Below are 14,411 nucleotides of genomic sequence, written 5' to 3'. Positions count from 1 at the left end.
TGGTTTGGGAAGATCCCCTGGAGAAGGGACAGGCTACCAACTCCAGTATTCATGGGCTTCCTTGGTGGTTCAGATGGTGAAGAATCTGCCTGCAATGCAGGAGACCTGGGCTCGGTCCCTGGGTTGGGACGACCCCCTGGAGGAAGGCGTGACAACCAGCTCCAGCATTCTTGCCTGGAGAATCCCATGGGCAGAGAGACTGAACGGCTTCTGACCTTGGGGTCGCAAAGAGTCGGACAGGACTGAAGCAACTTAGCATGCAGGACCCACTTTTAAAAATTCTTCTTAAAACTTACTGTATTTTATACACAATTCCTATTTTCCTTTGCTTTCCTATATTTTAAAATATATATTTTGTATTAATCTTTCATGTGGTTTCTTTTTTGGGGAGTTTTGGCAGACCATATTTTATTTTATGCACTTTCCTTTTCCTCCCTAAATTTCTGCCTTTCTACTCTGAGTTCTCCCCTCAAAAAGGCAATTACTTCATTACTGAAAAAAATTAATTAATTATTGCTCACATCTTTCACAAACTAAGTAGCCACATTTTTCTGGTAAGTAACCTTCATCTGTTGGAAAGTTCTGCTACTTTTTTCTTTCATAATTATGGTGATATTGCATCCAAGCTCTGCTAGTGTCTTCTTAAAAGTTCATTGTTAAATCAACAAGGACCAGCTCTTTGCAAAAGATCCCTTTGAGAAGTTGTTTTTGCTTTAGGCACCAAGTCATGTCTGACTCTTTTGCAGCCTCATGGACTGCAGCCCACCAGGCTCCTCGGTCCATGGGATTTCCCACGCAAGAATACTGGAATGGGTGGCCGTTTCCTTCTCCAAGGGATCTTCTGATCCAGGGACCAAACCCACATCTCTAGCATAGCAGGTGGATTCTTTACTGCTGGGCCACCACAGAAGCCCATAGAAAGATGCTTTATTAGTATCCCAGATGGTTGATTTTCATAATTCAAGTCTTAATGTCTGAGTTGCTTCACATTCTATGTCTCCATGGTACTTCATAGAAGGCCACATTCCTTGTTTCTATAAACTAAACCCAATCTGAAAGTCCTGCTTGTTCAAAAAAGGACATGGATATTTCAGTTTTGGTTATACCTCTTATCTTCAGAAGGTGCACATTTGCTAGTGTTGCTGGAATCTATTGTGACAACCTCTTGCAGAATCCTGTCTCCGTTGCTTTTTCTCTCCTCTTCCTCTAATGAAGCTCTTTTATCACATTTTTAGATTTCCCCAGATCGACTTGAAGTCATCACTATTGGAATTGAAATAAACTAATACATTAATGCACTAAGCATTCACTTAAAAATTATTGAATAAAAAAATCATTTAGTGTTAGTGCTCACCATTCATTATTTTTGTAGTAAGATTTGCAATTTATCTAAGACATCTGAATCATTGTTCAATTAATATATTATCAGGAAGAATACGTGGATACCTTCTCAGACCCTGCATATTTAGGAGTGTGTATGAGTTTTATTTCCCTTCAAAAACAGCAATGTGTATGACAGGTTTTGTTTCCCCTCAAAATCTAGACGGCAATCTCTGTTGGTTTCTTGCTTTTAATATGATGACAGAGATGTCTTATGTGTGTGTGGCTCAGTGTGTATTCAATTCTTTGTGACCCCATGGACTCTAGCCAGTCAGGCTCCTCTGGCCGTGGAATTCTCCAGGCAAGAATACTGCAGTGGGTTGCCATTTCCTCCTCCAGGGGATCATCCCATGCTAGGGATTGAACCTACGTCTTTTGCGTCTCTTGCATTGGCAGGCACAATCTTTACCACTGTGCCACCTGGAAAATGGAAGATGTCTTTAGCTAAACTCGTTTTCTTTATTTTAAGTAGCCTAATTTGTTCTCTGGTGACCTTATTTTCAAAGATGGACAGATTAAAGTAGCTGCGTTTAATATCATCCTATTGCTTCTGTAGCCACAGAACTTCATCAAAATTTCTTTTTGTATTCTCTAGGACTTTTACTGACTTTCACCCTATCTTTACAGTCTACCAGTTATACATTTATTGGGGATGTGGGCAGGCGCCAACTAAATACCTGTGTTTATAATGTTAGCCCCCTTGGCATCTACAAATTAATTCAAAGGAGATTAAACCTCAAAGCATTAATGCTAATGCTAACCTGTAAAAGATTTATTTTTTCCAAACCACTTAAAGTTTTCTAATTTTAATAAGAAAACAAAAACTTGAAACAAGAAATCGCACTTTAGTCTCTACAAAAGTATTTATGATGAAAATATCCAAAGAATTTCTTATTTGGCCAATTATCTTACTTTTAAGCTAATTTCAAAATATGATTATCAAATGTTCTTAACTGCTGAAATCATTGAAGTAAACATACAATATCTCAACATTACTCTCTTTACAAATATCAGTTCTCAGGATTTTCATGTTCAAATATGCATGTAAAAATCAATCTCCACACTTTACTGTCACATCTCAGGTAAAATTATACAGAAAATGAATTATTTAATACTCATTAAATCAGGTTCTTCTAGTTCGTGCACTATTCACTGTTTTAATGAAATGAATAGACCTCTAGTTGCCTGAAAGAGTTATTCAGCTTCCCAAAGTGCTTGGCTTCCACCCAGAAAGGAGTTTACACAGCGACACTTTATGAGCGATAAAGTGATATGAAGAGGTGCTTACACGCTCACAAGAGCACACATCTGCTAACGACCAGGATTGCTCTGTGTCGCAGCAGCGTCTTTTGAATGTCTTCAATGGTCAAATTTTCATCTCCTTAGGGTGGACCTGCTCTCTGGTGTCATCTCCTAGGAAAAAATGCCCAGCTGCACTGGCAGTGTGCAAAACTCACAGAAAATCTTTTTACTTTATTTTTTTAATTGGAGAATAACTGCTTTACAAAGTAGAAAATCTCCCAGGAAACTAAAAATAAAGGTATTGCACATGGTAACTTTATGACATTATCGGAAAAGCAAATTAAGAAGTTATAAACATTTTACATAACTGAAGCAGGAATATCTTAAATTGATACCCAATAATAAAAACAATTAAAGATTTACCCATGTCTTGTCTAGTAATGAGTTTTAACATCTGAGGAGATGACAACCCATTCCAGTATTCTTGCCTGGCAAATACCATGGATAGAGGAGCCTGGCAGGCTACGACGGTCCTTGGGGTCACAAAGAGTCAGACAAGACCGACGCGACTTAGCTTGCAAGCATGGCCACATAAACGATAATCAATCACAGCATAAAATTTAGTTGAAAACAACTTTAAGGGGTACATATTCATAAATGTAATTCCTTTTATTGTATTTTTAAAAAAATATTTATTGGAATATAGTTGCTTCATAATATTGTATTTGTTCCTATTGTACATCAGAGTGAATTAGCTATATGTATACACATATCCTCTCTTATTTGGATTTCTTTCTCATTTAGGTCCCCACAGAGCACTGAGGGGAGTTCTCTGTACTCTACAGTAGGTTCTCATTAGTTATCTGTTTTATACATAGTATCAATAGTGTGTATAAATTAATCCCAGTCTCTCAATTCATCCCCCTTCCTTTCCCCCCCTTTGCTATCTACGTATTTGTTCTCTGCGTCTGTTTCTCTGTTTCTGCTTTGTAAGATCATCTGCACCAATTTTTACTCTTCTGGTTTAGTAGGAAGTGTATCTTTTCTCTTTTTAGACTATACCTATTGACTCCAACTACTGATTCTTGATTCTGCCATTACTGCCTTTCTTTTTAAAATAGCTTTAATTTGTTTAATTTGTTTCTCTCTACTTCATCTGGTCTTCCATATTCAAGAATGTAGTTATCCTTTATGCTTAAACAACCCTGAATGGCTAACATCTAAAGTCTTTTGGGGTTTAGTGAAAGGTAGAAGAGAGACAAATCATTCTGAGTCTTGTAGGCTCTATTAAATATTTTAGTCTTTATTCTAAAAAAAAAAAAAAATAAGCCATTTATAAGAGGAATGAAAAGGTACTGAAAGTAAAAGAAGTTACATGATAAGTCCTGGATCTCGAACAAATTATCCTTCCTATAGGAAATAAGTTTGGTGGTCAAGTGAGTTAATAGTTGGAGACACATTTAGAAACTCAAGGTGAATATGGGTTGACTCTTGAGTTTCTAGCTTACGGGCCTAGATCGACAGTGTATCTATTCCCTGAGCTTGGGAATTTAAGTTTACTAGAGGCAAGATTCTAGAAGATGCCATGAGTTAAGAGTACTTTGGAGATGTCCAGGTGGAACTGCAGAAAAGGTAGTTGGGCTTACAGGCTTTAACAACAGTAAAGTCTGGGATAGAGACAGACATTTGGAATTCGTTTATTAAACTATAGACATGAATAGATTGCATGGAACAAGACTGCATGAAGAGAGATTATAAAGTGGTAAGAGAATAAGAGACTAAGCTTAAAATAATTACACAGTCAAGATAGGAAGATGTCTGCAATGGAGATTTAATAAGTAGCCAGAGTTAGACATAAGGAAATTTTAACATAAATTGAGCCAAGGAAAGATAAATATAATAAGGAAAAATTGTCAACAGCACCAAATCTGGCTTGAAGTTCAAAAAATGTCCATTGAATTTTGGAACATGGAAATCCATGTGTATCTCAGCCAGAGCTATTTGGGTGGTATCATAGATCATCCAAATCCTTGTAGACTACTATACAAAAATTATATATTTATGCTGGTCACAGTGGTTTACCAGTCAAAATAAATATTTTATATTCAGCCTTATTTCTTTGTGAACTCTGTTTGATGATGATATTAAGTACCCTTTTTTGTTTGTTTGTTATTTCTTTTTAATGCCAAAGTTTACTTCCAACTCTTCCTTCCTCGGTTCTTTCTAGTTCCTACCTAGGGTTTGGGCTTCTCAGGTGGCTCAGTGATAAAGAATCTGCCTGCCAATGCAGGAGACTCAGGAGATGTGGGTTCAATCTCTGGGCTGGGAATAGCCCATGGAGGAGGAAATTGCAACCCACTCCAGTATTCTTGCCTGGAAAATTCCATGGACAGAGAAGCCTGGCAGGCTAGAGTCCATGGGATAGCAATGAGTCGGACACCACTGAGCAAGCACACATCTGGGGTTTGCTTGGTCATTTGGTTCTCTCTTTGACTAGTTTCTCTTCCCACTTTTCTTTGTATTTGTAAAGATACTTTTAAGATGATAATAACTGCTTAGAATACTACCATTGCTGAAGGATAGATGCATACTAATGGCAGGACAGCCAATGAGACAATGATTATTTTTTTTTATTTTACCTACAGGAAATATCATTATATTTCTCATTAGTTAATAATTTCTGGATGAGATTGTAGAATCCAACTTGTTCCCATAAAAATCTTAATAATTTCAGAGTCCAACTTTGAGAAGGCCCAGAATATTCTAATTCACCCAGACATAGAACCACTGATTTAAGCAAAATTTTCCTTCAGATTTGCAATTACGTGATGAAAAAAAAGTTTGAAAATAGATGTAGTTTGAAGTGAGTATGAACAGAAAGGGTAACATTGAGCTCCTAGTGTAAGGCAGATATTGTTTTAGGTATTCTATGTGTTTCTCATTTTATCTTTACAAGCTTCTCTTTTAGATGTATTTTACAATCTTTGCTTCAAGTCAGGAAATCGAGACTGGTTAATCACTTTTACTCAAGATGTAAAGTTAATAAATGACAGTAACAGGATTCAAATTTAGTTCACTAAAACTTCTAATTGCATGCTTTTCTCACTTTTATACTCAGTAGGCTTTTTCAAAGTTGCACAATATTCCCAAAGATAAGAAAGTATGGATGGTTACATCAAGATCCTAATACTTCATTCAATAATTTAAATTGTAAAAGGATTTCCATGGGTCAAAATCTTAAGTAATTTAATTTTGTTATATTTGGTAACTTGGTATCTGTATATACTTTGAAGTGAAAATGGATGGTTTCCTTTTGAGAACACAGCTAACCATGGGATTCACTGAATTTCAAATACAATGAAGTCATGCATTAAACTTTGGCTCTGAAATTACAATGTGAATTATTCCATAAATAATCTTCTCTAGCCATCAAGTTCTAAGCATCAGTTTTTGACCTTTCAATTTCATTAATGATAAACTCTCAAAAGACCAACCTTCTAGTTGCATCGTTATAGTAGCTTGTACATTTATGGTGACTAACTAATAATATAGACTTTTAATATACAACACATAAAAGAAAGGCATGTGATGCAAGTTTCCTTATTTTAGGAAGTTTTTGTTACATCAAGATTCTGTACAAAGTGAAATCATTATTTGTATGAATCACTGTTCCCCCCAATCAGGCATTATCAATAACATGACAAATTTGGTTCATCCCTTAAGTAGAAGGTGGAGGAGAACAAAATATCTCCTCAATAGGTATGATTATTTTTGAGTTCACTTAGAGCACAATATTAAGTTGATATCCTTTGAATATTTACCTTAAGATTTAAAACTGTGGTTGTAAATGCTAAACATTGAAAAGTATCTTTAGAAAAGAGAATAGGTGAAATTTAGGACTTTCCATATTTCCCATACTGAATATAAAATAAATGGTTTCTGAAACTTACTAAATTTAAATAGTTAATTTTTGTTTCATAATTTAGAATAATAAATTCAAAAGGAATTCATAAACAAGGCTTCCATAAGTAAAATTTATATTACATTCCTGAAACTCATGACTTTTTGAGTAACAATAGGTCATTTAATTGCTTCTGTCTTTTGGAATTTGAATAATTCATTATTTTTCGGTCATAGGCATAAATAGTCACCTAACTACATACTCTTTTACATGTGTGATGCATGCTGTTTCCTTAGTGACAAACAGTAATCATGTGTTTAAAGTGTATTGTAAATTATTATGAAAGTGTTTAAAATATGCTTATAGTAAAATATACTTAGTTTCTATTTTTGCCGTTTTAGAGTGACGCTAAATCTTTCAGATTAGGAATGATTTTACCTTTAGGGTCTATTACAATTTATGACTTCACTCCACTTCTTTGTTTTGTTTTCCTGTTCCCCAGTTACTTTAAGGAATGTGAATCTCAGTAAGTTACATTTATTTTGAAATAAAAATATAGCTCAAAACAAGTTTCATTGCCAGTGGAAATTTTCTAAAGGTGTCTGTATTTTTTTAAGAAACTGTGATTTATTTACACATTCCCTCTCTGTAAGACACTCTGTTCTATCATAATAAAACCTACAAATAAAAGATCTGCTCTATGGAGCAATGTTGATATAATACTAAGAGTGCAAACACAAGACTTGTTTGTCAAGAGGGTTTCCAAAGATTATTTCATCAAAGTAAAAATATAACACTTAGAAATTTCCATTATACACTTGAAATTTTGAAAATATTCATGGAAGATTATAATAATACATCCAATTTTCTTGCACATCTAATTAAGCACTGCTACATATTGATGAGGGAACTAATAATTTTACTGTAGTTTATAATGACTTTGAAAAATAACCTAGTTTTTCACCTAAAACAATTATTTTCTCAATGAATTAGCCTCTTAAACAATTCAGATGATTTTTGACATTCATCCAGAATTTAATTTCATTTTCTGAATCTGAAGAGGAAAGTATAGGTCTAACTTTACTTTCAAATTTAAGTCAGATCCACATAATAATATATTTATATGTGTTCATGTGTCTGTATTTAAGACATGAGTAGTGCAATTGACTGTTTCTATTCTAAATGAGAAAATTAACCAATTCTTGCTGTTTTTGTCTGGGGAATATCAAAAGTAATTTTTTCATAGAGTTACTAGTTTATAATTAAAATTTTCAGCTCAGCTAACTTGAATATTCTCCCTTATATGTTTTGCACCCCAACCAACCATGACTATTGCTGATTAAGTATATATTATTTTTTATGTGACATTGGCACAAACTCTAGAAAATCAAAGACTGAGTTGTAAGTAAAAAAGACAGAGACAAATAGAAAACCCCCTTTGTAAGCGTAATCATAGCAGAAATGTGAAAAAGTATGAGAGCACTTTTAAAGTTTATCAGGGATTGCAGTTTGACATAGTTGTGTGCATTAATTGCTCAGTCCTGTCCGACCGTTTGTGACCCCGTGGACTGTAGCCCTCCAGGCTCCTCCGTCCACGGAATTCTCCAGGCAAGAGGACTGCAGTGGGTTGCCTCGCCGTCCTCCAGGGGGTTTTCCTGACTCAGGGTTTGAACCAGCATCTCCTGCACTGCAGGCAGACTCTTGACCCTCTGAACCACCAGTAATTCAGCTCTATTTTTACCTTGATTGCACCCTCCTTGGGTTTTGGGGGTTTGGTTTTGTTTACATAAATACAGTCTTCTCTGATGGATTTCTCACATAGTCTAAATAAATATTAAAAAGGTAAAGTTAATAATCAATGCAATATGCAAAATCACCTGTCATGACTATCTGGAATATGGTAGGAATTTGTCAAATCAATTGAAAGATGACACACTAGTAATTAGGGAGACATATTTGTATGTATTCTGAATATATAGTTCTTGTATGTTTGCATTTTGAGAGTTTCAATGAAGGAGCTTTCATTTAATTTACTCGACTTTGTTTTAATTGATTTTTCAGAAAATTCCTTATGGCGGCAATGGTCCCCCAGGGTGCCAATTGTGAATCATGCTATGCTTAATTTTTTAAAAATCAACCCGCTTAGGCAAATGCATTCATCAATCTAGGAAGAAAAGTATTGAGATATTTCCTTTTAAACTGATATCTAAACTATGTGAGATTTTCTTCTGCTCATTTAAACTAGGCATTTTAAACAGTTTTAGCATACTTTTTCTGGCATTTATGTCTCATATAATCATCAAAGGTGTACTTAACACTATTAAGGAGGGCAATACTCAGCAAGGCTGACACCAGCGTGTGTTCTGACAGGTTACACTGACGGAGTTAGAAACGTTTTCAAGGTTGAGTTGTGACCAGTGATGGGTTTTGCTTGCTTGTTTGTCTTGGAATTTTCACCTGCTTTCCCTGTTTGACTCAGACAAAAGCAGTACTTCATTATATTGTGTGCAAAAAAAACCTGGATAAATAACAGGGATAACAAATAGAAGATAATATGTATATATAATTTATGTATCTTACTAAGTGCTTTGTTAAAAGAGAAATCAGTCTGAGGCTTTCAGCAGTATTATCTAATTTAATGCCTATGCACTGTTGTGCTGGATGGACTGGCTCCTCTTGGCCCCACGAGATGGCTGTTCAATGTTCAAGAATGTCTTGAGCTGAGTTGCTGAACATAACTATCATTATAACATAAATACATAAATTATAAAGACATGAAATAAATTATACTAAAAACAAAGATAATAAACTCTTCAATTCCAAGTTATTTTACTATATTCCACTAACATCTTTGCTTCTGAGGTTTTTTTTATTACAATTACTACATCTGTATGGTGGAAATATTATTATATAAAATAATATAAGATGAAATACGGTATTATTCAATATAATGATGTGTAACTGTTCTCTTTTCCCAACTCTGCATCGGAAGTTTACCTTTGGCAGTGCTGGAAAGGATTTGTTGTTGCTTAGTCGCTAAGTCGTGTTTGACTCTTTGTGACCCCATGGACTGTAGCTCACCAGGCTCCTCTGCCCATGAGATGTCCCAGGCAAGAGCACCGGAGTGGCTTGCCATTTAGCTGGAAATGATTTTTGCCATAAGAAGCCAGCAAATGTGGTAAACCAGATACTTGCAAGCGTTTTCTGTCACAGCACAGGTCTAGCAGTTCAAACAAAGATATAGACTATTTTACATTAGTGGAAACTTAAACTTAGAGAAATCCACTGATTTACCAATGCCACACATAGCTTTTTCATCCAGCACGTTTTACCTGACTCTAAACCAAAATTTCTCTGATGCTTCTTTACCTGGTAAATTCTATCAGCATCAAAGTGGCTAATTTCTTTGAGCTCTTTCCTGGATGCCAGATTCTCTAAGAATATGATATGCTTTATCTTTATTGTTACAGAATAGTTTGCGACCTTCATCTTTGTTTTACAGATGAATGAAGTGTGGCTTTGAGAATTCATTCGCTTTCTTCACAGTGAGGACTTGAACTCAAACCTGTCTAATTCTGAAGCCAGAACTCTACTCCCTTGCCTACCCAGATAACATTCGAAGAGTGACTTAAAGCAAATAAAGTAGACGGAGAAACTGCTTATACATGAACTTTTCCAATATTGGCATCAGACTTGAGTCTACTTTTATTTTTACTTTGATTCTTACCTATTTTTAAATAACTGCAAATCTGCTGCAAAATTCACCTTTCTCTTCATTCCTTTCTGATGCTGGTAAAAAAAATAAATAAATAAAGACTTCCCTTCACCCTTCACTCAGTAAGGGCAAAGATGTCTCCTTAGGATTTTCTAATTTAAGCCTGTCTGTTGAAGAAGCCAAATTCTAACATAAGTTGAGGCATTAAAAAGAGGCTTGAGTCTTATTTTAGGAAACATTTTCAGGAATTGCAATACTATTTAAACATAAAATATTACTCTTTTTATTCGCTTTTCAAAGCTATTTTGAAGTAGTTTGATTAAATATTACATTTAAATAATGAGAAAGACTAAAATATAAAATGATAATGTTAGAAAATGTTTTAACTAAAGAACAGAGTTCTTAATAAGACATCGAGGTTTTGGTTAAAGAAACTGTGAGAAATAAAAGTAATGAAATGCAATTAAGAAAGGAGTGCTAAATATCATAAACTAAATAAATCTTTGTAACAGAAAAAAAAAAAAATGAGAGAGAGAGAGAAAGTAATGAAAGAAAACAGAACTCAGTCTGGTAACAACAAAGAAGCAAAGTTGGTGTCTTTATAGTTTCCAGAATGGCCATGATCCAATGAAGATGTTGTTCTTTTGGGCTAACATATTCTTTTCTAAATTACACATAAACCCATTTACAAATAAGCCATATTCAAATATATTTTGAAGATATATATTTACTTTTTTGTTGTTAACACATTTCTTTGATAATTTATTCTGTTCCTAGATGGAGTTATGTCAATAGAAAAATTTCCCATTTAAAGATAATTTAATGCCTGAATTAATTTTTAACCTAATGATAGCCAGTGCTTGAAAGCAATAAGATCATGTCCTAGTATGTATATGTATTGCTTACTGAATATCACTTTTTATCACTAACTCCATGTAATTTGAATAGAGTTGAAATCCAAGTAATTGGATTCTAATTTTCTACCTTTCAAATAATTATCATTTTTTATTGTGTCAAGAAATCTTTAAAAAATATGTTGTTTTTTGTTTTTTCCCAGGACTCAAGGAAAAATCTTCACAGGTGAACCGTGAAATCCCTATGAGCATGTCACTTTCACCAAAACTTCACTAAAAACAAAATAGTATCTGGAATAATATAAAAAGCCTTTAAACATTCAGAAATTTAGGTAGTGGTGCTAAAAGAGATATAAACTATCCTTTCATAGCATGTGTACAATTTTGAAACAAAAATGAATGATGCTGATATTTGAGGCTCAAGCAAAGATAGCTAAACAAAATTCATTTTTGTTCTTTTCACAGACTGAAAAATCTTTTGGTCAGATGATGCAATAAGAATGGAAAAACTATACACTTCCTCAGACTTTATATACTAAGTTGTTTTATTGTCTGTTAGTTTTTCAGATAATACAAATACAAGCTGAATGATTAACAGACTCAATCATTTCAACTTGAAGTGTGTTAAGAATATGGTTTTCATATAGAACTGAAATTCTAATTCTTTTAATCATTCAGATTTTTTGGTTTATATGATGTGTCTTTTAGTTTAGAGTATCACTAGGTCCAAAAAATGTCACAAATAATACATATATAAACAGACATATTTCTTTGATTGGCAACTGATTTTAGTAACATTTTCAAAGTTATAATTTTGCTTTTAAAATTATTTTCTAAAATATTTCTTAAATTGCCAATATTATGATGAAATCACTTTTAAGGTATGTTATCTTCTCACTAGATTTATTATCAATATATATGTCTTTTAAATGTGCAAGCTCAAAGTTTTAGTTTTTTTTTTAGTGACCTGAATACTATTGAAAATAGTAAGCTGTGATGCAAAGGCAAAAAAACATTTTATTTTAATGATATAATGATTTTATTATTTTTTTTCTCTTACATTCTTTAAAACATGTGATGATGGTAAGCTATTACTATAATAAAATTACCAAAAATTAATGAATTTAATTAAAAAAATTAAAATTTAGGTAACTGTAGGCATTTTGATTACTTTAAAACATACAATTCAAATTTTCAATGTTGTTAATATATATTTACCAGTGCTATCAATAACTAACAAGAAAATATGACAAAGGTCATTTTTCCAAAGCACACACTATCATACTGTTTCTTTTTATATTTTCTTAAACATTTAGGATTTTTTTCCCACATGTAACAGACATTATTATTAATGAATGTTGAATCATTATAAATCTTTAACAAAGTGATTCTATTAGATGATGTATTTCAATTTCAATTAGTAGCTTAATAAAACAGAATTTGAACAAATATCACATAATTTTATACTCAAGAATTGGAATAAATTTATCTTGAAACTATAGTCAGCCAAGTGGATAAGCAGAAGAGGTAAAAAAAATTGCATATAATTGCATCAGTCCAATTAATTTATTGTTTATTAATTTTATTTATTATGCATATAACTTTTTTGGGTTAAAACATTACTGAGAAGGCAGTGCTAGACTTCTTTATTCATATTATCATTTGCGGATATACTTGAAGGTGACCATATCTGAAAATGAAATCTTGGATTCTGTAAGGTGGAAAAGAAATTTGACAAAGTGGAAATTGTCCATCCCAGTCAGCTATTTTATAATAAATCTAGATATTGCAATGATTGCTAAATATCTAAATACTAAATAGGAATACGAACCATGACTCGAGAGCTTGGAAGCAGAATGAGAGAGGAGAGTGGAAGGAAGTAGCCTCAGCTGCTGCATTTGGTTCAAGTCACAGTGATATATTAAGTGTGTTATTTATCAAAGATTGTCTTTTGGCTATAAATTGTTCATTAATAAATTTCCACTTGTTGTTTCACCATTTCATTAATATGAAAGAGTAGTCAAATGTAGATACATAGCTTTGTACCAGGATGATACATAGCTTTGATGTATTAATTTAGTCTCAATTCGATGGAAATTGTTGCTACTTGTTTGTCAAAAGTGAAATGATTTTAGAGGTTGAAAATATGACTGCTTGGATTTTTAATTTTGCATAGTAAATCTTAGAGAAAATGATATATTTTGTGGAATATTAATCCTACTGTGAAGTTCTTGTTGTGTTACTCTTTTATTAACAAAAATAGCTGCTTTCAAAATATTAGACATTAACAAAAAAACAAAAAACCATTGTCATGCATTTGTTAACTGCATTGTAAAACTGGAAGAGGCCTCAGAGATTATCTAATCCCATCTCTGTATTTTCCTTGGAGATAGAATTGAGGCCAGAGGAATGAAATAATGTATCCAAATTACATAGCTACTTAAAGGCCCTTAAAGGGTATTTATCCTAGGACATTTAGAAAAAGAATGATACTGTGTAGCATCCATTTCATTTTACTTATCTCATTAGAACTACTCTGAATCTGTGAAACTACAAAACACCCAGGGTATGATAGATGTCCCCTTGGGGGACAAGGAAGTAAGGCTTCATGCGTATGACTCGTGTGTGTGTGTGTGTGCGTGTGTGTGTGTGTGTGTGTATCTGGGGATCACTGGACTTCTCCAGTCTGTTTCTTATGACCTTGTCTATAAGTATCAATGACAAATATTCCTTTCTGTGGGCCTATTTTGAAGCTTCATGCACTTTTTGTTAGGGTTTTATTTTTTTTTTATTCTTTCATATAACTCTTTACTTAAATGAATATAAGAAATAAGAGGTTTAAAACTAGGAAGAAGGCATATATCTATGTTTAAAAAGTGACCCAGACTATATACTTCAGCTGTTCCAAAGACTGTTTTGAGAAACAGAATATTATCTCTGCACAACGTGGTAAAAACTCAGCGCACATTCTGATTCCCCTGTTGTAACCATTGCTGATGCCAACACATGTTCTGCACAAGTAGAGAAACACAAATTGAACTCAAAATGCCCCGAGAGTATTGTCCTTCATAACACCCTGGCGTCCCATGTGTAGCTGAATGAATAACAAATGACTGAGCTATTAAGATACTAAACAAAAGTCGTCTAGGTCCATAATATTGATGTAAGAGCATCTCGATACTGTATTTGCCTTCATTAGTTTGTGTAGAACAAATCTTTCTATCTTAAAAAAAGAAATGCACTGACTTGGTGATAATTTGCTGCAGGAATTTTTTTGAAGGGGAAACCTGCTATAGCTCTTTTTAGTAGTTGCACATAT

Source organism: Cervus canadensis, chromosome 7 (genome assembly GCF_019320065.1).
Source record: "Cervus canadensis isolate Bull #8, Minnesota chromosome 7, ASM1932006v1, whole genome shotgun sequence".
NCBI classification, from domain to species: domain Eukaryota; kingdom Metazoa; phylum Chordata; class Mammalia; order Artiodactyla; family Cervidae; genus Cervus; species Cervus canadensis.
The sequence above is the reverse complement of the archived record's forward strand: the minus strand, read 5'-3'. Positions refer to the sequence as shown.